Source organism: Rana temporaria, chromosome 1 (genome assembly GCF_905171775.1).
Source record: "Rana temporaria chromosome 1, aRanTem1.1, whole genome shotgun sequence".
Taxonomy (NCBI): domain Eukaryota; kingdom Metazoa; phylum Chordata; class Amphibia; order Anura; family Ranidae; genus Rana; species Rana temporaria.
This window is the reverse complement of record NC_053489.1, coordinates 521,643,917-521,671,088: the sequence shown is the minus strand read 5'-3', so window position 1 is coordinate 521,671,088 and position 27,172 is coordinate 521,643,917. Positions and strand designations below refer to the sequence as shown.

The 27,172-nt window shown below is 40.7% G+C and overlaps 1 protein-coding gene across 3 annotated transcripts in view; it reads right to left on the bottom strand.

Annotated features, from left to right (window-relative positions):
- Positions 1 to 27,172, bottom strand: part of ARHGAP10 (Rho GTPase activating protein 10) — a 333,889-nt gene that overhangs the window by 50,918 nt on the left and 255,799 nt on the right. The window lies entirely within an intron of this gene.

Here is a 27,172-nt window from a genome sequence, read left to right as displayed (position 1 = left end):
ATTAACATCAGCAAAAATATTACAAAATATAACCTAGGAAATGCACTCTAGAGTAGGCACAGAATAACCATTACCATGGGTACAGAAAACAAAATCTTACAGAAAATATTTTTTACAAAGGAAACATGTCTGGGGAAAAACACAGGAGGTCACCAATGCTGAGCTGATGCTCTTGCCTCAATAGTTTGGTTTGCATGTATGCAGATAAGAAATGTTGACTTTCTGATCAGCATAACATACTTCAGGTTAGTGACCAAAGTTAGTGAATCCGCCAGCCGATAACAGGTTTCAATTTTCAGTCTGCATAAACCACCCATTAGTGACCCTCACCCAATCTCTACACTGCCTTCTTAGTAATGCAAAATAAGAGGAAACAAGAATTCATGAGACAAGATATGCAATAAGCAAGTGATTCAGGCTTCTAGTATTCACTTAAAACAAAACAATATACTTTTTGCATATATTTAACAATAATGGGTCTATTTATAAAACAAATGTCACACATTTTCACTGAGGTATATCAGAAAACTATACTGCGTTTTGGCCACTAGCGGTAGCAGGCGATCGTTGGAATTAATCTATTAGAGAAATTACAGTCAAAATGTGTTCAGTCACAAATTTATGCTTTCTAGCTGCATTTTCAATGCTTTTTTAAAACGGGAGGTGCGTTTTTGGTGCATTTTTTTTTTTACTGCCAAAAATGCAGCAAACAAGATTTTTAACACCACAACGGACCAGTGTAAAGACATATGTAGCATTTAAAAGGGATGCATTTTTCCTCAAGCTTTTCTTTCACTAAAGCTGCCGATAATGGGCAACACATTCATATTCACCATATTAAAAAGTCGAATACAATACAATTATGTATAAAAACATTTTCGGCCAAGTGCATCCTGAATTTTTGGTACATAAATTTCCATTTTGTGCACCTCTATTTTCAAAAAAGCCCTTCATGCTAATAAGCGATTACAAGTCTTTAGCTACTGACTTACTGTATATACTCGAGTATAAGCAGAGTTTTTCAGCCTTTTTTTTAGGGCTGAAAATACCCCCCTCAGCTTATACTCGAGTCAGTGTACCCGAAATTATTGAAAGGCTGCGGGCTTCCATCGTTTAAAACTCGGTCTCCTCTTGGTCCCTTCCGTGATAGACGGAACTGTGTCTGAGAAAACGCTTATCACGAACGTTCTCTCATCCTTGGGTTTCCCAGCAGACACTGTGTTCAGTGTTCCGCCATTTACGGACGCCTTTTCATCCTTGGACAAGTGAACGCCCGTGATTGGCGGAACACTGAACATAGTGTCTGCTGGGAAACAGAGTCCGAGGATGATCCGTGATAGGCAGAACTGTGTCTGCTGAGAAACGCCTATCACGGAAAGGACTAGGAGGAGACTGCAAGTTTTAAACAATGAATGGACACCCGCAGCCTGTCAATTTCAGGTACAGTTAGGAAGGGCACAGTGAGGATGCAATGGGCACAGTGAGGTTGGGCACAGCGAGGTTGCAATGGGCACAGTGAGGCATGCAAATGGGCATTATTGACACTCTTTTCCGCTTACAGTAGCTGCTGCATTCTCATCCTAGGCTTATACTCGAGTAAATACATTTTCCCATTTGTTTGTGGTAAAATTAGGTGCCTTGGCTTATACTCGAGTATATACGGTAAGTAAAAAATAAATAAAATGATTAGTAAAAAAGGTACCTTAATTTACATATACCCCGAATAACCCTGCAGTACCACACTAATAATAATAATGTGGCTAAGGCTTCCATTAATGATAAATCAATGTACAAAGCATATTTAGCTTCACTTATCAATGAGAACTACAAAACTTTTACACTGGTGGTTGTGGGAGTGAAAACAATGCACACATATTCATAGTGTGTAAGCGTCTACATAAAATACAGCATATGATAGATTTTCTGGTTGTTGGGTTTATGCATCCACTAATACTGTACTTAAAAAGATGGCAACTGAAATTCCTTTTTATTGCATACATGAAGACCAAGTAAAACAAACATACTGGAATCAAAGCAAAGAGTTATTCAGAAGGACTTGAGCAACTTAAAATTTTTAAATAATAAGGGCAGCCAAAAATTTTTTAGAATGAGGTCAGCTAGTGAAAACAATCCATTTTCTGCAACAGAGGGAAAAAGTCAGTTTGTGCCAGGGCTTCATTAATCATAGTGAAAACTTCCAAATGATACAGAAGCGAAAGTAGAACATTTAAAAAATACAAAACCTTCAAGGGAGCCAATTTACAGGTGCTTAAATATTGGTGTAAAAAAAAATAATAAAAAAATTAACATTGCTAGAACACATTTCAATAATTATACTAATTACATATCTACACTAAGCAAAGCTTAAAAAAAAAAACAAAAAAAAAAAAAACACGTTTGCTTCAGTTAGGACAATTTTTCTTTTAGGCTTCAGCTTGTATATTTTTTTGGGAACAGAAGCAGTCAAGTGCTGAAGCAGTCATAAAAGGCTACCAACGCTTTGCAAGTGCCTGCACCCCAGGGCAGGGACACCTGACCCAGTTAACAAGTTTGCCTACGTAGGAGGTGAAACCGGTCTTCTTTACTACAATGGCCAACACTAATCTTCATACTTGGCATATTTCTACCTTGGTTTGGCATGCAATAATGACTCACAGTTATAAATAAATTCCTCCCAAACTTGTCTTCCAACTCACATTTGGCAGTTTCTACCTTTATACTGAGTAAAATACCTACCATGTACTATATCACCAAACATCAGTAATGACAAAATGGCAAACATGGACAGTTAAATATCAAATTAAATGCAATGGTGAAAAATGGGACAGCAATTCTCCATATTAAATTGAATATGGTGTGGATGTTGGGATCATACACAGAACATCCTAAACATTAGTCACATACAGGCACAGAAAGTAGGTTCCCGACACAAAAACGTCATATATAGAAAATGATACGTGTCTGGCATTCATCCACACAGAGAAAATAGTGGACTTGGAGTTTGTCCAAACTAGAAGTTAGGGTTTAAAATGTAGTTATTTATTTCAGGTATTTATATAGCACCAACATATTTGTACATTGCTATCGCCTGTCCCTGCCCTCAAGGAGCTTACAATCTAAAGTCCCTAAACTCACATGCACACACTCAAAACTAAGGGAGCCCAATGCCTCCCACTGTGCAATTACGTTCTGCTGGCGGGGGAGGGGGGACACAATGATTACCGTTATCGGCTATAGCCGTGTGTAAAAAAAAAAAAAAAAAAACAACCAGCCTGCCCATACATGGATCGAATCTCCGCCACTCCCTGCTGAACCAGCTGAATTTTCGAGCTATGTATGGTCGGCTTAACACCAGAGGCAAAAAAAATGGGCAGACACAGGGTCTACACTTGGTCCTCCAGAGAAATTACCCTGGCCCTGATCCCCCCCAAGATGCAAAACTCCTGATGGGTACTGGGATACTTGTCAACTACGTCAACCCCATTCCAGAGGCAAGGTTCACCCAGGTACTAAATGGGGCTTCTCCTGAAGGGAGACCCCACGGGAGGGGGAGAACCTGAACATAATGCCCATGTGCCCTCCCACTCAAGGCAGGTCCAAGGATATACACCCTACTAGTGGGAGGCGAGTTAGACTGTGCAGTGCTGTGCAAAAGGGATAGGGGTAAGTGCTTATAGAGCAGTGCTCGCATACCTTGCTACCCCAGATGTTTTGGAACTACATTTTCTCATGATGCTCATGCACTCTGCAGTGTAGTTGAGCATCATGGAAAATGTAGTTCCAAAACATCTAGGGTGCCAAGGTTCGCAAATAACTTTTAATAGAGCAATACAATGGCTGGCCTTCTGACCAGTATAATTCCTCCAGTCCCAGCCAAAAGGCCTGACCCAGCCGGCAGGTGTGAAAAAAGCATAATGAGGACAATTTAGACAGGATACAGTTAGTAGAACTTCAGTGAACTTTAAATAGTTTGTTTGGACCAAGCAAGTAAAAATTTGAAAAAATAAAAACCTTTCAAGTTTGATCAACAATATTTTGAACACAAGTACTATACTGTGGGGAATATTTTATTCTGCTGCTTGCTATATTCACTGGAACCCTAACATTTCATTTTTGGTACAAAGCATGTCAACTTTATTTACAAAAGAAAAACAAGGTTTCTTTTTAAACTGTTAAACAGGGCTTATACAGGGTGATTTATTGAAATGGGTTAAATTGTAAAATGAAGGTAAAAAAAAAGGGGCATGTATAGGTTAATTACAAAAGGTTAAAATTCCTTGTGCACACAATAAACTATTTTCTGTGCTAACTGCAGCCCTCTCATCTCACCTTTCCGGCCGTTTCCAAGGCTCTCCGGTCCCCCCCCCCCCCCGCTTCTGGGCGCATGAGGTATTGCATGCCATTGAAGTCAATGCAGAACAATTTTTTTTTTTTTCCATTGACCATGGGGAAACTCGCATTAATATGCGAGTACTTCGGAGTATGAGCATTCTCCTGGAACGGATTATGCTCGTAATCCAAGGTAATTTCTTCAGTATTGTCACATGAAAAGATAGAAATTAGATATTTACAAAAATGACTTTTAAAAGTGTGAAACGCATCAGTTCCTGTATTCCGCTGTGGCTTGTATTTTTTGATTACCTCTTTTTTAATAAAGGTATTGATTTTGAATGCGGCTGTCCAGAATTTCCTCTTCATCCAATTGCCTAAGCTTAGCCTGCACCTGCTGTTCCCATTTGGAGGAGAGCTACATATCCAGACACCCTTCCTAAAATGTATAAGCTTAACAAACTTAAAAATGTTTTTTTTAATGCTTGGAGAGTTTTATACATGCACAGAGAGCTTGAAACAAAGCTTATACCATTTAAAAGAAATTGTGTAACAGAGCAAAATGGAATAACTGTACTGCAATGTTTAACTACCTCTCGTTCTGGGGCAACGTCATATGATGTTACCCCAATCTCACTGCTCTTGCTCGCCAATGATGACACTGCTATTTACCCATGTGATCGGCTAAGTCCAATCACAGCCTATTACATAAAAAACACAGAAGTGACGGTTATCAGCTCTCTTCGCCTCTCGCTGACAGAGTGAGATGAGGAGAGCCGATCAGCGGCATCTCCTCTGAGGAGAAAGTATAGGTAATTAAGGCACTGGTCATCAGTGCCTTAATTATCAGTGCAGCCCCAGCAGTGACACTAATCAGTGACCATCAGTGATGCCAGTCAGTGCTGCCTATCAGTGTCACCCATCAATGCGACATATTAGTGCCTCGTCAGCGCATATCAGTGCAGGAGGAAAAATTACTTATTTACAAAATTTACCGACAAAGAAAACCTTTTTCCCAAAAAATTTCAGAGTGATTAAATAACAAACACCAGAAGAAAGCTCTATTTGTGGGAAGAAAATTATAACATTTTATTTGGGTACAGCATTGCATGACCGCCCAATTGTCAGAGTGTGACAGCGTTGAAAGCTGAAAGTTGGCCTGGACAGGAAGAGGGGGTGAAAGTGCCCAGCATTAAAGCGGTTAAAGAAGCATCAAATATCCATGCATGAGTTTTTGACTAAGTGGCTATAAGTATATATCGGTTATATCCACGTATATATTTATTCCTGCAAGTTGTCTGCAGACTCTACACGCAGCCACGCACATCAAGTATTGTGCAAGAAGGGCTTGAGTAGCTAAAAGTTATTGTTCTTCTCATTAACTGGAAGTTTTTGGAGAAGAAAAAAACAGCCTAAAAGTTTTCATCTAATCCCAAGTGCCACACTTTGATGATCTGAAATACTGATTGATATAGCCAACTGCGATTGACATTTACTAAATAATATGGCCATGTACACTCCATGTGCCATATACAACCTTTATAAATCAGAAAACTAGTGAGAGAGAAACTTGTCAAGTCGCTGTATTCTATATTAGAAAATAACTGGATGTGTTTATATCAAGCCATGAATTTCAGTCCCCAAACACTGGCTAGTCATTAATAGATGTAGGTCAGAGAGTACCTTTTAGCAATAGTCTATTTTATTGAAACACTTCCTGAACAAGCCTCTCCAGAGAATTCATGTGGATGATTTAATTTTACCAAGTTCTTTATTTCTTGAACTTGTAAATACAGTTCTAAACCAGAAATCTTATACCTGGCTGACATAATTCCAGAACAGCTGTGTAAAATGTGTTCAATCCAATCGTATTTCACACAGAGCTGCCAGGTGGAAAAAAAAAAAAACATGGCAAAGCCCAGGACAAGAGAAGCATACATAGCAAAACAGAGTAAAAATTGTAGCCCTTAAAAAAAGTTTTAACCAATGAAAACTAAGATTTCTAATAATTTACCCCAATCCCTAAAACTATATGCATTGATAAACCTCCAGAATAGCTTTGGGTATATGCTTCATTGCAAAGCTTAAATAATAGGCTGTGGATTTTACATCTCTCAAAGTCACTTGTCTGTTCTTGAATAAATCAAGAGCCTCCACCTTATATTATTTTAAATATACTAATGCATTGTATTATGGGCTTAGAACTTAATTCTAACTAATCAAAAGGGAATTTATAGCTTCTAAAATTACAATATACACTTGTAAATTGTAAAAGATCAGGGGGATACTAGTAATCATTTCTTACTTTTTTATTCTCTTTCCAGATTACATAGTTACAGTACATAGTAGGTGAGGTTGAAAAAAGACGCAAGTCCAACCTATGTATGTGCTTTTATGTTAGCATTACATTGTATATCCCTGTACGATATAGTCACTCAGGTGCCTAATATTTTTTTTTTAATTATCGATGCCCCCTGTCTAAACCACTGCCTGTGGAAGAGAATTCCACATCCTTATCACTCTTACACTAAAGAACATTCTACACAGTTTAAGGTTAAACTACTTCTCTTCTAATTTCTAGAAAATGGCCACCTCTTTATAAATTCCCTTTCACGGAAAAGTTTTATCCCTATTTTGGGGTCACCAGTATAGTATTTGTACATTGAAATCATATCCCCTCTCAAGAGTCTTCTCCAGAGAGCATAAGTTCAGTGCTCGTAACCTTTCCTCGTAACTAAGGTCCTCCATTCCCTTAATGAGCTTTGTTACCCTTCTATGGGCTCTCTCCAGTTCCAGCACATCCTTCCTGAGGACTGGTGCCCAGAACTGGGATGGTATACTCCAGGTGCGGCCGGACCAGTATCGTGTAGAGTAGCAAAATTATAATTTTAACTCTGGAGTTAATAAAATCCAATTTTTAATGCATGCCAACATTGTTTGCTTGCAGCAGCTCTGCATTGCATGCCACTGCTGAGCCCATCATCCACTAGGACCCCCAGGTCCTTTTCCATCCTAGATTCCCCTAGAGCAGGGATATGCAATTAGCGGACCTCCAGCTGTTGCAAAACTACAAGTCCCATCATGCCTCTGCCTCTGGGTGTCATGCTTGTGGCTGTCAGAGTCTTGCTATGCCTCATTGGACTTGTAGTTCTGCAACAGCTGGAGGTCCGCTAATTGCATATCCCTGCCCTAGAGGTTCTCCTGTTAGTGAGTAGATTGCATTCGTATTTTTGACACCCAAATGCATTATTTTAGGTTCTTCGCAATGCTCCCAGAAATCTATGGAGGTAGTAGCGCTGCATGATTCTGGATATGAGAATCACAATTTTTTGCTTAGCATAAAGATCACGATTCTCTCAATTCTCTGCGTCATCTTTCACATTATACAAAAAAAATTGGGCGAACACTGTTTAGTTTTTTTTAATACCGCTATAGATTTTGGAATACCGATACAGTGTGACATAAATTCTAGCAAAAATACTGATTTTAACTTGTAAGCAAACCAGTGTCAGAAAAAGGCTGTCTTTAAGTGGTTAAATTGACCTCATTTGCAGACCGAAGTTCATCCCTTTAGGAACAAAATAAGTTTCTTTGGATTTCTAAGCGCCGAGGAATGTTGTGATAAAAAAAAAAGCAGCTGGCAAAGTTTGACAGCTCTGAGCAGAGAACTGCTTGGCACTTCTTACATGAATCATTGAAGTTGCTGGATTAAGATCGTGAGGTGGGGTTGAATCGAGATTGCAATTTTTAACAAGTAATCGTTCAGCTCTATGAGGTACAGTTCACTTTGCAAACTGTATAATAAACCCATAGATGGGTTAAAAAAATTGGTTTCCCCATCTGAACGAGGCCAATGGAATGGAGGAACCCCACTTACCCCAGCTGAGAATGCTGACTGGAATGTTATGGCAGTGGTAGTTCAAATACAATGGTAATACAAGGACGTCATGACGTCCAGTCTGAAGGACGAAAGGTCCCTGCCAACGTCATTTTACTATGACTATGTGGAACATTTTAAGGCACTGTATGTTTACAACAGTATGCATTTAGGTTAGGTTAACACAGTTGCAAGTACTGTGTGTCGCATTTTGCATGGGCTGCAGTTCCTGTGGGAAACATAGGGTGCTGTGTCACTTTGCGGTTCTGCTCACCTGAAAAGCGTTTTGGCTGTGGGTACCTGCAGGTATGGAAATGTGTACAATTTACGGATTTTACCGTTATATAGTGTGAACCTAGCTGTAATTTTTGGTAGGAAAAGGTTGCAACATATCTAGAGGGATGCTGGTGTAGTATAAGGACTCTGTTACAAAACTAGTTCTACTCACGTTGGTATAATTTATCAGAATCTTCCACTCTGCTCTCAAGTGAACTGGCACAGCCCTTTGCAATATCTACAGAACAAAGGCTAGTAAGACCATCAAATGAAATTTACTGAACTCCTTTCAATGTATATAGCTGACTTGAGCAGGATTTTTTTTTTACCAACAAAACTAGAGTTTCTATTAAAAAATGCAGACTCTGCTAGATTGCAAAAAGCAAGCATATTACCTGGTTGAATAGTGCTGTGTACAACTTTCCAAGTTTGCCTTGCTTCTATGACAACTTGCAGCCATTTATTATAGCAGTTAATGCCTTAGGGATAAACAAACTGAGATCATGTACAGCAAAATGGAAAGCAAATTAAAAGCATGATTAAAGGATCATTTTCTCCAATGAGAAGTGAGATCCAGAGTCACTAAGTAGTTGTATGGACATTTGTCAAACAGCAAAATAAGCTACCGTACAAAACAACACTTTATATATAAGGATTAAGGTGATGATTGCATGACCTAATGTAAAGCTGGCCATAGAAAGGCAGTGATAGCTAAAGAAATAGGCAAACACATTGCTCACACAAAATAAAACGTAGAGATGGCAAAGTGAAATGCTTAAAAACACCCTAAAGGGATTGAGAGGTGACCTACAACATACAGCAAGGGTTTTTTTTTTGTTTTTTTTTATTGCTTTAACGGTTTGCTGTAAACACAAGCTATATATAAGGATTTCAGCCATATTTCCAACACCAACTGCAAATACAAGCTACACCACACAAAGATTAACGAAAAGGAGGACTACACACACACACACACACACACACACACACACACACACACACACACACAACCACACCAAGGACATTCAGTATACACAAGGGCACAAGTAATGACATTTCATCCTATATATGTCACCTATTATAAGATGTGGCAACACTTTGGCAAAGTACACCATTTAATAAACTGTAAATGCAGTATTCTGTAATTGACTGTAAACTATGATTTTGCTATACTGTAATTATATTCTTGTTTAGCGTTTTCAATATTTGCTAATGGGCAGTTAGAGCTGATCTCCAGGCAAACCTCTAAATACATAATCTTATATACACACACACACACACATATATATATATATATATATATATATTAGGGTTGTCCCGATACCGATACTAGTATCGGTATCGATACCGAGTATTTGCGCTAGTACTTGTACTCGCGCAAATACTCCCGATGCCTGAATAGAATACTTTTTTTTTTTTTTTCGAGAGTGCGGCTGGAGAGGGGGTGGAGTGCGGGTGGAGAGGGGGCGGAGAGCAGAGCAGAGCAGTCCTCGTATGGGGGAGAGGAGAGCTGCTGCCGCCTTAGACAAAGCCAAGTCAATCCCCCTCCCCCCGCCGCTGCCGGCATCTAGTTACTATGCGCTGGGGGAACACAACAGTTGTCATTTGCATTTGAATAGCTGGGTGTTCCCCCGCCGCGCCGTCATGTATAGCCCCTCCCCCTTGCCTGGGCACTTTGATACGACGGGTGACCTGTCTATCAAAGTTTCTGGGCAAGGGGGAGGGGCTATACATGACGGCGCGGCGGGGGAACACCCAGCTATTCAAATGCAAATGACAGCTGTTGTGTTCCCCCAGCGCAGGACTGCTCTGCTCCGCTCTCTGCCCCCTCTCCACCCGCACTCCACCCCCTCTCCACCCGCACTTGAAAAAAAAAAGTATTCTATTCAGGCATCAGGAGTATTTGGCTTTGTCTTAGGGGACACAAGGCTGCATTAGGGACATGGCTGAATTTAGGGACATGGCTGAATTAAGGGACATGGCTGCATTTGGGGACACAAGGCTGCATTTAAAAAAAAGTATCGGTATTCGGTATCGGCGAGTACATGAAAAAAAGTATCGGTACATGTACTCAGTCCTAAAAAAGTGGTATCGGGACAACCCTAATATATTATATATATATATATATATGATAGATATGTATAAACTGTGCCAAAGGATCTATATCCAGCTCAGACAAAAATCAAGTCACATTAAGCCCAGGTTCACACATGTCAAATCGCATCTCAAATCGGCGGCATTTGCCGGCAATTGTCGGCAATGGCACTGTCCTAATTGGTGCGACGCCGCATCTGCGGCGCTGCACCAATTTCAAAAAGTAGTTCATGTACTACTTTTTGCGATTTCGGGCCGCGATTTACATTGAACACTGCACAGATGTCTCTTAAATCGTGGCAAAATTGCGGCAAATTCGCAGCAGTGTGAACCTAGCCTAAAAGGTATACAGTAGTTGCTCTTCAAAATACATGTTACTAAACCCACAACAGTAAAATCAGTCTGTATATGCAGTAAAGCATTGCTTGTTGGCAATTAGCACCGTCCAGAGGGTCAGGGGTCCTGCAGCCTCATAGGACAATCAGAGGCGAATATAATCACATCCTACTCACAGTGTGCAGTGAAATAAGTTTTGGTACAAGTGAGGAGCATGTACAACTGTGCAAGCCTGAGGCCTCATGCACACTGGAAGTTTTTTGGACGTTTTTACAGCAGCTGTTTTTGGCAGTAGACGGTTTTTTCTACAGTCATTAAACTCTCCATCATATTATCCTATGTGTCCATGCACACATAGGCGGTTATCAGCAGTTTTGGGCAGTGGTGTTTTTGAGCAGTAAAAAAATAAATAAAAAAATAGTGGGTTCTGAGAGATGTTTTTCAGCTGTAAAAACGCTCTAACGCTGATAAACGCTCAAAAATGTCACTCACCAGCTTTTAACGTTTTTTTATCTATTGAAAAAAGAAAAAAAAATGTCTTCAACAAAAGAAAACGCTAAAAAAGCGCCAACGCGGAAAAAACGCTAAAAACTGCTATAAAAAAAACACTGAAAAAAGCTGAAAAAAAAAGTTGAAAAACTCACTGCAAAGCTACTGGCGTTTTTAGAACGTTATTTTAACGTCCAGTGTGCATGAGGCCTTAACCACTTCCCGACGGCCGTACGACTTTATACGGCCGCAGGGCGGTTGTAATTCTCTGACACGCTGTCTTTTTACGGCCTCTGCTCCTCCTTGCCACTGGGGGGCGCGCGCGTGCCCGCCGCATCACAGATGCCGATGTGCGTGCCTGGCGGCCGCGATGTCCGCCAGGCTCCCGCGATCGGCGGTTACAGAGACAAGGACGTGGATCTGTGTGTGTAAACACAGATCCACGTCCTGTCAGGGAGAGAGGAGACCGATCTGTGTCCCTTGTACATAGGGACACAGATCGGTCACCTCCCCCAATCAGTCCCCTTCCCCCACAGTTAGTAACACTAGGCAGGGTACACATTTAACCCCTCCCTCACCCCCTAGTGTTAACCCATTCAATGCCAGTCACATTTATACAGTAATTAGTGCATATTTATAGCACTGATCGCAGTATAAAATGAGAATAGTGCCAAAAATGTGTCAAAAGTGTCCGATGTGTCCGCCATAATGTCGCAGTCCCAATAAAAATCGCAGATCGCCGCCATTACTAGTAAAAAAAAAAAAATAATAATAATAATAATAATTCTGTCCCCTATTTTGTAGGCCCTATAACTTTTGCGCAAACCAGTCGCTAATTGCGATTTTTTTTTTGTTACCAATAATATGTAGAATACATATCGGCCTAGACTGAAATTTTTTTTAAAAAAAATTGAGCTACATTTTTGCTCTATTTTTGTTTATAGCGCAAAAAATAAAAACGCAGAGGTGATCAAATACCACCAAAAGAAAGCTCTATTTGTGGAAAAAAAAGGACGTCAATTTTGTTTGGGAGCCACGTTGCACGACCGCGCAATTGTCAGTTAAAGCGATGCAGTGCCGAATCGCAAAAAGTTCTCTGGTCAGGAAGGGGGTATATGTGCCCAGTAAGCAAGTGGTTAAAGTGAGGCTGGAGTTCAGCTTTAAGAATGCAATTTTTTTTTTTTTACTAAATGCCAAGGATTGCTTACTCCACTATAGAAGAACATGATACAATTTATTTTGTTTCAGTATGGCAGTCATATGTTTCTAAGGGAAAAAAAACATCCAAAAGAGATCAGTATTTATAGCAACATACTGATAAGTGTAATACAACAAGGGGTTAATTACGGGTGAAACCACAAAGACAGCCAAATGGGTATAAAAGACAAAGTCTTCTGTTCCGGAGCAATACTCTTTAGATGAATTCTATCCTAAAAGCCTGCATACCGTGTACTGAACATGGAACTTAATAATGGACTATATGAAAAGGATGCAAGCTAGATGGCAAGAACTAAGAAAATAGTAATGTGAAGGGAAATGTTTCTTTAGTTGGCATATTGTTTGCTGTTCTTCAGCGGAAGAGGGTGAGAGTTATGCCGACGAACAATCATTTAGCAGTGTCCTTGGGATACACACAAAATACTTTGTATATGGAACTTGACGGAAGGTCTTTTAAAGGTGCAGTCTTTGTAATGTTTCAGGGTCACAAACACCTTAAATGCAGCCAATATGAAAGGAAACCAATTTTCTGTGTTACTGTACATCACAAGTGACTTGAATAGAAAAGATATGTAGTCATTTTTATCTTATTGTATACATTACTGTGGCTGTCCTCAGAATCCCTGATGTATCAAACACCATCTGGTTTAAAGTGACATGTAATAAAAATGAAAATAAACTAACCAGACAAATGCAGAGGCTGAAAAAAAAAAAAGCAACGTAGGACTTCATACTTCCTTGTGCTGCAATTTTCACCTTTGTGACATTTTAAACATTCACAGATCTAAAAAAAAAAAAAAAAAAAAAAAAAAAAAAAAAACCCCTTCAACATGAATTCCCCCATTATGCTTGTGGATTAGCCACTAAGGCACCAATCACCGACTGTGGAAGGCAAGGTCATCCGTCATCTGAAGGGCCAGGTTTTTTTTTTGTTTTCAATTTTTTTACATTTGTTTCCAAAGTAAAAGGCATTTCCATAAAAGGTATAAATCTACATATTGTTCACAATTAATTTACAGAGCATATTGTGTATTTTTATAAGGGCTGTAATGCCATCCAAGGCCACATTGAGAAGGATAACTACAAAAAGTTTTTTTTTTTTTTTGCAATACGGCACTGCGCTACTTTGACAATTGCGCGGTCATGCAACACTGTACCCAATAAAAACATGATGTCTTTTTCTCCCTCACAAATAGCTTTCTTTTGGTGGTATTTGATCACCTCTGTGGTTTTTATTTTTTGCGCTATAAACAAAAAAAGACAGACAATTAAAAAAAAAAAAATGTTTTTTACTTGATGCTGTAAAACGCATCCAATAAAAAAAATAAACAAAATGTATAAAAATCTATTTTCTTCATCAGTTTAGGCCAATATGTATTCTGCGACATATTTCTTGGTAAAAAAAAATTAAAATCTAAAAAAGCTGATATACCGATTGGTTTGTGTAAAAGTTATAAGGCCAGATTCACAAAGGAGATACTCCGTCGTATCTCTCAGGCCCCGTACACACGGCCGAGGAACTCGACGTGCCAAACACGTCGAGTTCCTCGTCGAGTTCAGGGATGAAGCCGCCGAGGAGCTCGGCGGGCATCCTTCTCCCATAGAACAACGAGAAAATAGAGAACATGTTCTCTATTTTCTCGACGAGTTCCTCGGCGGCTCCATCGGGCCAAAAGTGTACAGACGACAGAGTTTCTCGGCAGAATCCGGGTTTGACCGAGTTTCTCGGTGAATTCTGCCGAGAAACTCTGTCGTGTGTACGAGGCCTCAGAGTATCTATGCGACTGATTCATAGAATCAGTTATGCATAGATATCCCTAAGATCCGACAGGTGTAATTGTTTTACACTGTCGGATCTTAGGATGCAGTACCGCGGGCGCCGCTGGGGGAAGTTTGTGTCGTAAACCAGCGTCGGGTATGCAAATTAGGAGTTACGGCGATCCACGGCGGATTTTCGCGATCGCTACGTCACCGCTAGTCTAGTTTCCCGTCGCAAAGTTAGTCGTCGTTTTGGGTGCCTTAACTTTACACAGCAATCGTATTGCTGTATAAAGTATGGCCGTCGTTCTCGCGTCGAAATGTAAAAATTAACGTTGTTTGCGTAAGCCGTCCGGGAATACGGAATTACGCTACGCGCGTCGCCGTTCGAAAAGATGACGTCACTGCGCGCAAAGCACGGCGGGAATTCCGAAACGGAGCATGCGCAGTAGGGCCGGCGTGGGAGCGCGCCTAATTTAAATGGCACACGCCCATTTAAATTACACGGGCTTACGCCGGAGTAGTTTTCATCGCAAGTGCTTTGTGAATCAGGCACTTGCGATGAAAACTTGAGGCGGTGTAACGTATCTACGATACGTTACGCCGCCGCTAGTCTACGTGAATCTGGCCCATAGCGTCTACAAACTATGGGAAAAAAATATTTGGATTATTCTTTTTACTAGTAATGGCGGCGATCAGCGATTTTTTAGCAGGACTGCAACGTTGCGGCGGACAAATCTGACACCAAGTGATGCTTTTTAGGGACCAGTGACACCAATACAGTGATCAGTGCTAAAAACAATGTACTGTACTAATGGCACTGGCAGGAAAGGGGTTAACATCGGGGGTTAAATGTGTTCTCCGAGAGTGCTTGCTAACTGTCTGGGGCTTGTTTTGACTGGGGAAGACAGATCTGTGTTCCTGCTTAGTAGAAACACAAGATCTCCATCTTCCCCTCTGACAGAACAGCAATCTGCCTTGTTTACAAGGAACGATTGGCGGGTCCCATCGGTCATCGGGTCTGCCGGACATGCCGATTGACACAGTGGGAGCTGGTGGTGCGCACCCCAGACCCGACAATCAAAATCACATACATGTACGCAATTTCACACTGAAGGGCTGTCCTGCTGCAGTAAATGTATGTGGGGTGGTGCGGAAGCAGTTAAAGCATAACAGCACAGTACTTGTGCTGTGTAATTTGGCCCCTTGCATCATCTAAGATACCTGGCTGATCCTGCCTGGTGCTAGTGTCCCCTCTATAAACTTACCACATTTATTACGGCTGCTGATCCACAATACCTCCGTCATCCGCAGCCTCTCCTTGCTTCCCCCTGCCTATCAGTGACAATCTGCTCCCCACCTCTCCCCTCTTGCTGCTATCATAACTGTCTTATTCCTACAATCCCCTGTGTAACATTACATTAAGTACCCCAGTGTATGTGCTTTTTAAAAAAAATGCTGCTTAATACCTTAGTTTAAGATTTTGAAAGTCTTTGAAACGTTAGGCTATGGTCTGTGTCCTCCCATTAAAAACCGAAACTAAATGCTAGCCATATATGGCTACGTTTTTTTTGTTCAGCCAGCAGGCTGAATGAAAAAAAAAAGAATGAACAGAGCTCTCACCAGAACAGGAAGAGGAAAAAATCCTCAAATGGGACAATCATTGCAGTTACAACTGTCTAAGAGAGGATTCCACTTAATTTGGGGACACTTCCTCTACCATCCTTTTGTGTGTTCAGGGCAGGAAATTAAGGCAAGTCTCTCCAATGGGACACATTTGGTGCCGTATTTATCGGCGTATACCGCGCACTATTTTGCCCTGAAAATCAGGGCAAAATCGTGGGTGCGCGATATACGCCGATACCCGCCACGAGTTTGAATACTGCACTGGCATATACCGAGCGCAGTACACTCGTGAATCTTCGGGCAGTCTCGGCGCCTCTCGCACTGACATCCTAAGCGTACAGGACGTCAGCGCGACAGTTGCCGAGCCTGCCCGAAGATTCACGAGTGTACTGCGCTCGGTATATGCCGGCGCAGTATTCAAACTCGTGGCGGGAAATGAGTGGGGAGGACGCCGGACCCGCCGAAGAGGACACCCGACCCGCCGAAGAGGACACCCGACCCGCCGAAGACGGACGCCGGACCCGCAGAAGGACGCCGGACCCGACGAGGCCGCCGATGGACGCCGCACAATACACCAAAACTGTAAGTACAAAAAAAACAAAAAAACTTTTTTTCCACAGGATTGGGGGCCACTTTAGGGGTGCGCGGTATACGCGGGAGCGCGTTATACCACGATAAATACGGTACTTCACCACTTGACCTCCAGAAGATTTACCCCCTTCGTGACCAGACAATTTTTGTGACAACGCTGTACCCAAATAAAATGTATGACATTTTTTCCCCCACACATAGAGCTCTCTTTTGGTGGTATTTGATCACATTGTGTTTTTATATTTATATTAAATCCTAAATAGGAAAGGTTTGGCCTATTGCAGGATAAGTTTAATCCTAATAATAAAGGGAAAGGACTCTGACGGCACAAGTGTGTCATATGTGGGGCCATCCACACTACGGAATATGCATGAGTGATCTCCATCATCACAATCGCCGCACCTTTTTTCACCATATGGCAAGTGTGCAAAGTTTGTTGTCCAGGGGACCTACGGCGGGGGAGCGCCGATTTTTCAAAGCCGGGCACCACTTCCATAGACTCCAATGTTAAACGGTAATTTCTCCTGTGACTTTGTGGACCCGGTACTAGCCAGTCATAGGACCCATAACTTGCCACACATGTAGCCCCATTCCTCCTCTACAAGTGTGCAGTTTGTTGTCTGGGGGACCTATGGCTGGGGAGCACCGATTTCTCAAAGCCCTTCCATAGACTCCCATGTTAAATGTCAGTCTAGTCATGGACACAGTGAGGCATGGGCAAAGTGAGGCATACGCAATGGACACAGTGCGGCAAAGTGAGGAACAGTGAGGCATGCAGATGTATACCATAGGCTTATACTCAAGTCAATACGTTTTCCCATTTTTTTGTGGTAAAATTAGGTGCCTCAGCGAATATTCGGGTCGGCTCATACGCGAGTATATACGGTATATATTTTACTTTCGGATATTAAACATTTCCCCAATTATTATTTTTTTTAAATCTAATTTCTTGATAAATTTAAGCCAATATGTATTCATGCTACATGTTTTAGGTAAATAATACAAAAAAAAAAAAAAAAACAAGCGAATATTGATTGGTTTATGTGAATGTTATAGTGTATACAAACTATGGGATATATCAGGGGTAGGCAACCTTTGGCGCTCCAGCTGTTGTGGAACTACATTTCCCATGAGGCATTGCAAGGATGGCAGTTACAATTACTCCCAAAAGGGAAGATTGGGTTGGCCGTTTGGCAGTTATAATTGTAGTTCTGCAACAGCTGGAGTGCCACAGGTTGCCTACCCCTGGGATATATACTACTGGAATTTATTTTAATTGTTATACTAGTAATGTCATGCGATCAGTGACATATAGTGGGACTGCAATGATGCAGGGGACAATAAGACACGGATACACTTGCCACTTTGCTAATATAGTGATCAATGCTAAAAATATGCACTGTACTAAAGAAACTTGCTGGGAAGGGGTTTAATATCTAGGGCGATCAAAGAGTTGTTGCTTTTACTAGGGGAAGAGGTGGATTTGAGTCCCTGCTTTGCAGGAACACAGAATCCATTCCATCCCTCGTCAGAATGAAACTCTGCCTTGTTTACATAGGCAGAGCTCAGTTCGGAGCCTCTGCCCAACAATCAGCAGTTGCCTGCAGACATGGAGTGCCCAGCACCCACAGATCGGTTTCTGCTGTGAAAAGCAGTAGAAGTGGTGCGCCCCCTGAAGATGGAAGTGCGGGATCACATAGTATACACACGCGCACACACAGACAGACAGACGTGATCCTGCGCACAGCTGCCACCCTGTAGCAGTAAAACTGCTATAGGGCGGTTTGCAAGTGGTTAATAGAAACCTCCCAAATAGGGATCCAGGCAGCACAAAAAAATGCTAGCATATATTGAATGAACACCACTATGTTTCATGCCCTTGATTTTTGGTTCTATAGCTGGTTAGTTCTAGGTTGCGGTGCTTTTACCAAAATGTGTAATGCTGTGTCATTGGAGTTGTATTGTTTGACTAAAGGATTGGGAATAGAGGTTATTGCTACTCCAATGGATCCACAAACCTTATTTCTTACTTACTCATAACAGAATTAATTTATTTTTGCTGCCATTTTTTTCACAGGCTTGTTCTTGTAATATACAGACGATGCTGCTACATATACAGTTATACGGTTTCAATGGTCTCCGGAGGCCCAAACGGCTTTTGAAAAGCTCAAGAACCTATTCACCTCCGCATCTATCCTTAGACATCCTGATGCGAGCCTGCCCTACATCCTGGAGGTAGATGTGTCAGAGACAGTAGTCGGGCGGTCCTTTCCCAAAGACAGGGTCCCAAGGCCCTCTTACATCCTGTTGCCTTCTTTTCCCGCAAGCTGTCAGAGGCAGAAAGGAATTACGAAGTAGGGGACCGGGAATTGTTGGCAATCAAGGCCAACAATTCCCGGTCCCTCTGGAAGAATGGCGGTATCTCTTGGAAGGCGCAGCACACTCGATCTTGATCTATACTTATCATAAGAACCTAGAGTACTTGAAAGCCGCCAAGAGATTGAAACCATGCCAGGCCAGGTGGGCACTGTTCACCAGATTCTCGTTCCACATAACGTACAGGCCAGTCTTATATTTCAATAGCTTTTAGTCTGATCCAATAAATCTAAATATTTGCATATATTTTTTTATCTCCTGTGAGTAGACACTGCTGTGTCACAGAACCTGCCTTTTTTTTTTAGATGCACATTTCAGGATTGTCATGCTTAAACTTTCTCAACTAAGCCACTGATGTGGATCAAGTCGGTAATGGCAGATTCCATATTTTTATCCCGACAAGTTCCACATCATATGAATAATCACATTGTTTTCAAGCAAGAAAAAGTAACAAACTAGTAACAAGCTACATACAGGAAAACTGCACCTCGACTAGTCACCGAGCAACACATTTTGATTTTCCAAATCTGTAACTATATATTTTCTAGTGCTCAGAACCAGAAATAATTTCCTTCTACTTTTATTACCACCAACAGAAATACACGGGTCTTGTACCACTGATATAACCTTACTTAGCGAGCTTTACGTTTTCAGAAGGCTTGCTAAAGTTATACCAGAAGAAGGCATGAGGCATCAGTTAGAACATGTACAAAATAATCAAAACTGAGCAATAGAATATTTACAGTAAACAGTGCGATTAATTTTATAAGGAGCTGCAACAAAAAGAAAATGCTACAGGCATTAAGTTTGCTGAGTCTGCTAGACACAGGCGCCTTATCTTCTGGATCAACAGAGATGCTAGCACTGAACCAGCAAATATTATGCCTACAGCATTTTTTTTAAGAATTCTTGTAATTCTTTGTTTTATACTACATTGTTTATAATTTGGATATATTAAATCAAATGCAAAAAGGAACACATTTTTAAAGTGAAAATAAAACGTTGAAATTACGTTTTTTAATAACGCAGTACAAAATGATAGTGTACATTAACCCAGAGCAACCATTTCAATCTCTCAAGGTGTCACATCATTTCTAAAAGGCAGAAATCCGATTAGCTCACCTGCTTTAGAATACAATGGGGATTATTGGTCAAAGGAGCAGCGCATGGTCACTTTGCTAGAGAACTTTCACTTTGCTTACTGAATGAGACAAAGCCTGCTTTTTCAAATGTCCTTGCATGCTATTGGGTATTCTTTCCAAAGAAAATGTTCACCTCATCCACTAAACTAAGCAGAAATTCCCATTCAAATTGAAAAATGCAGTGCAAAGTCAATATGCTCAACTTCTTTAGTAAATGAACGCCAATGAATGAAGGTAAACATTAAGTTTAGCTAGTTCTGCTCTTTAATGGTCTAAAGAGGTTAAAGTGATTATTTTTTTCTCTAAAAATAACAAACGACTTTACAAACATACTTGCCTACTCTGTGCAGTGGTTTACACACAGTAGCCCAGATCCACCTCTTGTGGGGTCTCTTTGGGGCTCCAGGCCCCTCCCTCCCATTGAGTGCCCCCACAACAAGCAGCTTGCTATGGGGGCACCAGAGCTGCAGCTCCCTGTGTCTATTCGGACACGGAGCTGCGGTTCAGCCCCACCTCATCTCTCCTCATTGGCTAACTGACTTTGATTGACAGCAGCAAGAAGGAGCCAATGGCGCCGCTGCGGTGTCTCAGCCAATCAAAAGGGCGAGTCCCGGACAACAGAGGCCCTCATGGACATCGCTGGATATATTAGGTGGGATTGCTGCAAGCAGAAGGTTTTTTTTTTTCTATCTTAATGCATAGAATGAAAAAAAAAAAAAAACTGCCTTTTCAACCACTTTAAAGCACAAGCTGATGGTTGCTTTCCTCAGTCCGCTCCCATTTGTATATTAAAAGTGATCAGGCAGTTCTATATCTACCAATCAATGATACAGTGCAGGCAGAACGATTATCTGCTCGGTTACATGCTTTGGAGGGAAGAGGAGATATTTGTGATTAAATTCCCAATGTCGCCATAAAAAGAACCTGTCACCTGCCCAATGCTATCACATGGGTGATTGATAACCGCTCGTGATAGCAAAGTTAAAAACAAAAAATAAATAAAAAAGTAAAAACAAAGAAAGATAATAAAAATATAACATTTATTGCCTGTTGCTCTGCACACACCCAAAAATTCAAAACACGATCCTAGGGTGTACGTTAACCACAATCACACCAAACATGCAAGGTATTGCCGCAAACGATGGAGTGACAGCAATAATTCTAGCACCAAAGCTCACAGGTAACTCGAAACTGGTGAGCTGCAAGGGCTTTCAAAGCATTGCCAATAGGGATTTTTGGATACCATTGTTTTTCACTATATAAAAGCACACACACAATTTAAGATTTGGCATGTTTGGGATCAAATTATATATATATATATATATATATATATATATATATATATATATATATATATATATATAAATAAAATTTATGAACTCATATGAGTGAGCTGCTTTCTGATTCAAGCCCCCTCACTTGCTTCTTCTCTCCCCTGATGCAGTAACTGAGCTTAGCGTTTGAGAACTTGTTTTTGATAAGGTAAGCAGTAATGACTAGGCCTCTCCTAGTAAAGTCCTAGAAATGTTCTGGGAGTATTCCAGTTAGGCTTCAGGAGGTGTATACAATGGCCTACACCTATAGCAAGGGTATTATTTAACTTTAGTTAAAGTTGCACCACTTACCTCTATAGGCAGTAATTTGGTAAAGATGAACTAACCCTTAAAGGGCTACAACTGTCTAGCTTTTGAATTATTATCGGATTGTTCACAATGCCTAATTTTAGGAATGGTTAATGTAATGCTTAGTGTGTCTAGAAGCATTCGGTATAGGGTGAGAGCAGCGTGACTGTGTACATTTTACACACACACACACACACACACACACACACACACACCTAATATATATATATATATTACACACACACACACACACACACACACATATATACACACACACACACACACACATATATACACACACACACACACACATATATATACACACACACATACATATACACACACATACACACAGGTTAATCTTTGTTTCATCCGTCCAAAGAAAGCTTTTCCATTCTGGGCAAAATCATCACCCCTAGCGCCAAAGTCAAAAGTCTCAGGGTCATCTTTGACTCCTACATGACAATGGATGCACAAATAGGGTCAGTAGTCAGCGGATCTCACCATCTGCTGCGCCTACTACGCAGACTTACTCCTTTCATTCCCAAAGAAGACATAGCAGTCGTGGTAGGAACAATTGTAAACTCCAGATTGGACTATGCAAATGCCCTTTACCTAGGACTCCCCAAGTACCAAATCGCTCGTCTGCAAGTCGTTCAAAATACGGCCGCCAGACTTGTGACTGGGAAAAAACCATGGGAATCTATTTCACCTTCACCGAGAACCCTTCATTTGTTGCCAGTAAAAGACAGAATTGCTTTTAAAGCACTCTGTCTAACGCATAGATGTATCCATGGGAATGCTCCCCATTATCTATGCGAAAAAATAAAAGCTCATAATCCCAATCGCGTTCTGCGATCCACCAATCAAAATCTACTCCAGATACCGAAAGCCAACTACAAGTCCAAAGGAGATAGAAGATTCGCAGTCCAGGGTCCCAGACTATGGAACGCTTTACCAACCAGCATTCGGTTGGAGGAGAACCACTTAGCATTCAGGAGAAAGATCAAAACTCATCTCTTTTGATATCAAAGGAGACAGGACCAACAAGCGCCCAGAGGCGATTTAGTTCGCATGTGCCGCGCTATATAAGTTTTCATTCATTCATTCAGAACTGGTCTGACTTTAGTATTTTTCGCCAAAGTCTAATCTGGCTTTTCTATTCTTCAGGCTTCTGAATGGTTTTCACCTTGTAGAGGCCTACAGCAACAATAAACAAGCCGCAGAAATATCTGGCAAGTACTGGCTGTGTGGTACATGTGACAACAAGCTCTGTCTAGACTATGGGGTAGAGTGGCAAGACAAAAGCCTTTTCTTACGAAGAAAAAACATCCAAGCCTGGCAACATTTTTACAAAAACACTTCTGAAGTCTCCCTAAAGCATGTGGTGAAAATGTGTTATGGTCTGATGAAACCAAGGTTTAACTTTTTGGTCATAATTCCAAAAGATATGTTTGGTGCAAAAACATACATACACACACAGTGTCTCACAAAAGTGAGTACACCCCTAACATTTTTGTAAATATTTTATTATATTTTTTTTAATGTGACAACACTGAAAAAATTACACTTTGCGACAATGTAAAGTAGTGAGTGTACAGCTTGTATAACAGTGTAAATTTGCTGTTCCCTCAAAATAACTCAGCACAACCATTAACGTCTAAACCGCTGGCAACAAAAGTGAGTACACCCCTGTGTGAAAATGTCCAAATTGGGCCCAATTAGCCATTTTCTCTTCCCGGTGTCACGTGACTCGTTCGTGTTACAAGGTCTCAGGTGTAAATGGGGAGCAGGTGTGTTAAATTTGGTGTCATCACTCTCACTCTCTGAAAATGGTCACTGGAAGTTCAACATGGCACCTCATGACAAAGAACTCATGTCAAAAGGTGGCCTAGGCTATAAGAGGATTGCCAAGACCCTGAAACACGGTGGCCAAGACATACAGTGGTTTAACAGGACAGGTTCCAATCAGAACAGGCCTCTCCATGGTCAAACAGAGATGTTGAGTGCACATGCTTAGCATCATATCCAGAGGTTGTCTTTGGGAAATAGACATATGAGTACTGCCAGCATTGGTGCAGAGGTTGAAGGGGGGTGAGCCTGTCAGTGCTCAGACCATATACCGCACACTGCATCAAATTGGTCTGCATAGCTGTCCTCCCAGAAGGAAGCCTCTTCTAAAGATGATGCACATGAAAGTCTGCAAACAGTTTGCTGAAGACAAGCAGAATAAGGACATGGATTACTGGAACCATGGCCTGTGGTCTGATGAGAATAAGATAAACTTGTTTGGTTCAGATGGTGTCAAGCGTGTGTGGCAGCAACCAGGTGAGGCGTACAAAGACAAGTGTGATTATAAAAGTTATATATATATATTTTTTAACACACACCTCCCTTTGATCACATACTGTATATGTTCTTTATATTAGCATACACTTAACCTTTAAAATCCTCTGTCAGTCCTGCTGACACAATAAAAGGGAGGTGAAGCGTAACAAAGCAAAAAACAAAAATTGCTATAGGTAGTAGCCAATCCTCAATCACCACATCAGACATTTTGGCCCCGACTGCCTACCAAAACTGCATCCGAGTGACCGAGGCCCAAAGAGCATATTTGTAGAACTAAACAGCTATGCTAATGGGAACTTCAGAAATGTTTTGTTCTTTATTAAAGGGTTCCCCCAGCATATGTGTCAGAAATGGCTGAAGATCCTGTCAGTCTTTCTGCTTTTTTGTTTTTTTCAAACTGACCACACTAGACAAAGAAGCACATCCTTTTACAGCGTGATCCGTTTTCTGGCTATGTTGGAAGAACAATCTGTCTGTGTTCCAATGGTCAGACTTGTGCACCTCTATGCACAGCTACTCGCTAGGCAGATCAGTGCATTGCTCTTGCTCTGCCTCCATGTCGCCCTGCTGTATCGGCTCTCCAAGCTCCTAACGCAGCTGAGAACAGGGGTCATGTGATCACTTAAAAAAAAAAAAAAAGTATTTATAATGATATACATATATACACACAAACACAAATGTTTTGCCTTGCCTATCTACTTTTATCTGGATAGGTTGTTTTACAAGGTGAGGGTTTACTTTAAATATCTGACACAGTTTAGTTACTTTACAGTATGTCTGGCAAGCTGCAGAAGATTCTAATCATTAGATAATAGATTTGACATGAAAATTCCTGCCACAATCTGTGTGTGTAATAGTGAATAGTTAAGTAACATTGTTGCCCTTAAAATTCTAAAATACGAACTATAAAGACTCTTTTTACTAGGTGTTATTTTCTGAATCAACAGTTTATTAAATGACTTGTATGCAGAAGCTACAAGATTTGCAAGTCAATTTTACTTAATGTGTATACAGTATCTTCTAAATCATTACACTCAAAAACTAATTAAGCCTTGACCAGGCATTTAACAACAACTTTGTTAAAGATTTTAATTAAAACATTTCATTGCTTCATTAAAAATATCCAACTTTATTTGATGCAGTGTGCCAAAAAGAAACTGATCTGGTCTAGGTTCATTAGATACTGCATTATATTATATTATATATTATATGTATAGATTTATATAAATATATATATTTATATAATATATATTAGGTAGCCTGCTATCACAATTTTTAATAAATCTTAAAAAAAGTGTAAAGCTTCTCAGAAGCAAAATGATGCAATGTTGGGGAGGCAGCAAAACGCAAGGAAAGAGTTCTCAGCCTTTCAAGCATGGTGTCGTGGCACCCTGGGGCACCTTCTGCATTCTGCCTAAAAATTGCCCCAAAATTATCCAAAAATGTTCCACAAGCCAACAAATGTATCAAGCATGCTTTTTTGTTACATAAAAATACAGGTTTTTATTGTGCAGCATTAAAACAAGCCGCTGATGTGTTAACAACTGATGACGTCACAGGTTGAAAAGGAGCACGTCGGGTTTGTTAAATTTTTTCCCCCTTGCCCATCTTAGTGAGGGAGAGAAACTGAGGGAGAAGCAAAATGTTGGAATACTAGATTGTATCAGTGAGCAAAAGTTATATTTGCTTTGTAAGAATAAATAATTTCTAATGTCGGGTGTACGTGTGTGGATGTTTCTGCATTTTGTAACACTATTAGTTTTTTAAGTTTTAGACTGGGGTGCCTCAAGATTGTGCAGAGTTTTAAAGGGTGCTGAAGCTTAAAAAAAATTGAGAAACACTGCTGTACAGTACAAAACATCTACACGTATATACAGTATATTATCATTTGAACCATATGTATAACTGCTAGACAATGGGGGAAGTATTGCGTAGCTTAAACTAAAAAAAATATTGTAGGGTTGCACTGATACTGGATTTTTATCGGCGGGAACAAGCATCAATACCTTTGTGGTGTGATTTGAGCTCATACAAAATAATCAAATCTACAAAGAATTGCATGCAATTTGAACAGGAATGTGGTGTGAATTGCATGGGGTTGCCTACACTGCTCTGGTGTGAATCCAGGCTGAAGTCCCTATGACAAGCCATGCAATTCTTACAGGAATTGCGCCACATTTTTGTTTAAATCAAATGTGATTCTGTGCAGTGCAATTTGAGCCCGTAAAGGTATCGGTTTGGGGTTTTGGATTATTTGCACAAGTTCCCATGCAAATAATCTGTATTGGAACCGATACTGGTATCGCCGAAACCTTAAATTGAGGTCTGTGCCCCATTTGCAGAGATTTCACTTCCCATCTCCGATTACTAACAAAGAAATTGCCAAAGCCTGACATTGGGAAAAGGAGAGAACCTTTAAATCTTCAAAAAAAAAAAAAAACTTTTAATTTTACTTGCAGGAAAATCCAATTCTTGGAGTTCACAAAGGGGCACAGAAATTCAGAGACTGCAGTATGAACATTGTGCTCCTAAACAGGGGTTTGAGACCTCAGTGGAAGTCAACAAATATATAGTATGATAATGAAAGAAATCCCATCGTTCTTGTCCACTGAAGGTACAAGAATTTAGAAACTGCCAGGATGTCCAAAAGCAGTCTGACAGAACTGAAGAATCTTGGGTTCCAAAGATAGTTTCAGATGAGACCTTGTAAAACTTGACACACATATGAACAGAGCACTAATGGATCTGGTAGAGTGTGCCTTAACAGGGAATACACCATAGGCTTAAATGATGACTTGTCTAATCTATCCAACAATGGTAGAAAGAGAAGCAGAGAACCCCTCGTAAGAACCATCAGAAAGGGCAAAGAGGGAATCCAAATGCCTGATAGAGGATGTAGCCATGGTGTTTATCCTTGTAGCATGTACTATGTAAAGATAGTGAAGAGAAATTTCCTTGGAATGTCTCAGGGCATGAATGTGTGATCTAAAGACCGGTTGGCAGCCTAGCAAACCCAAGAAACAGTTGTTTGATGCTGAAAAGCCCAAAAAGCACTCACAGATCTAATGGCGTGCACATGACAAGAAGTG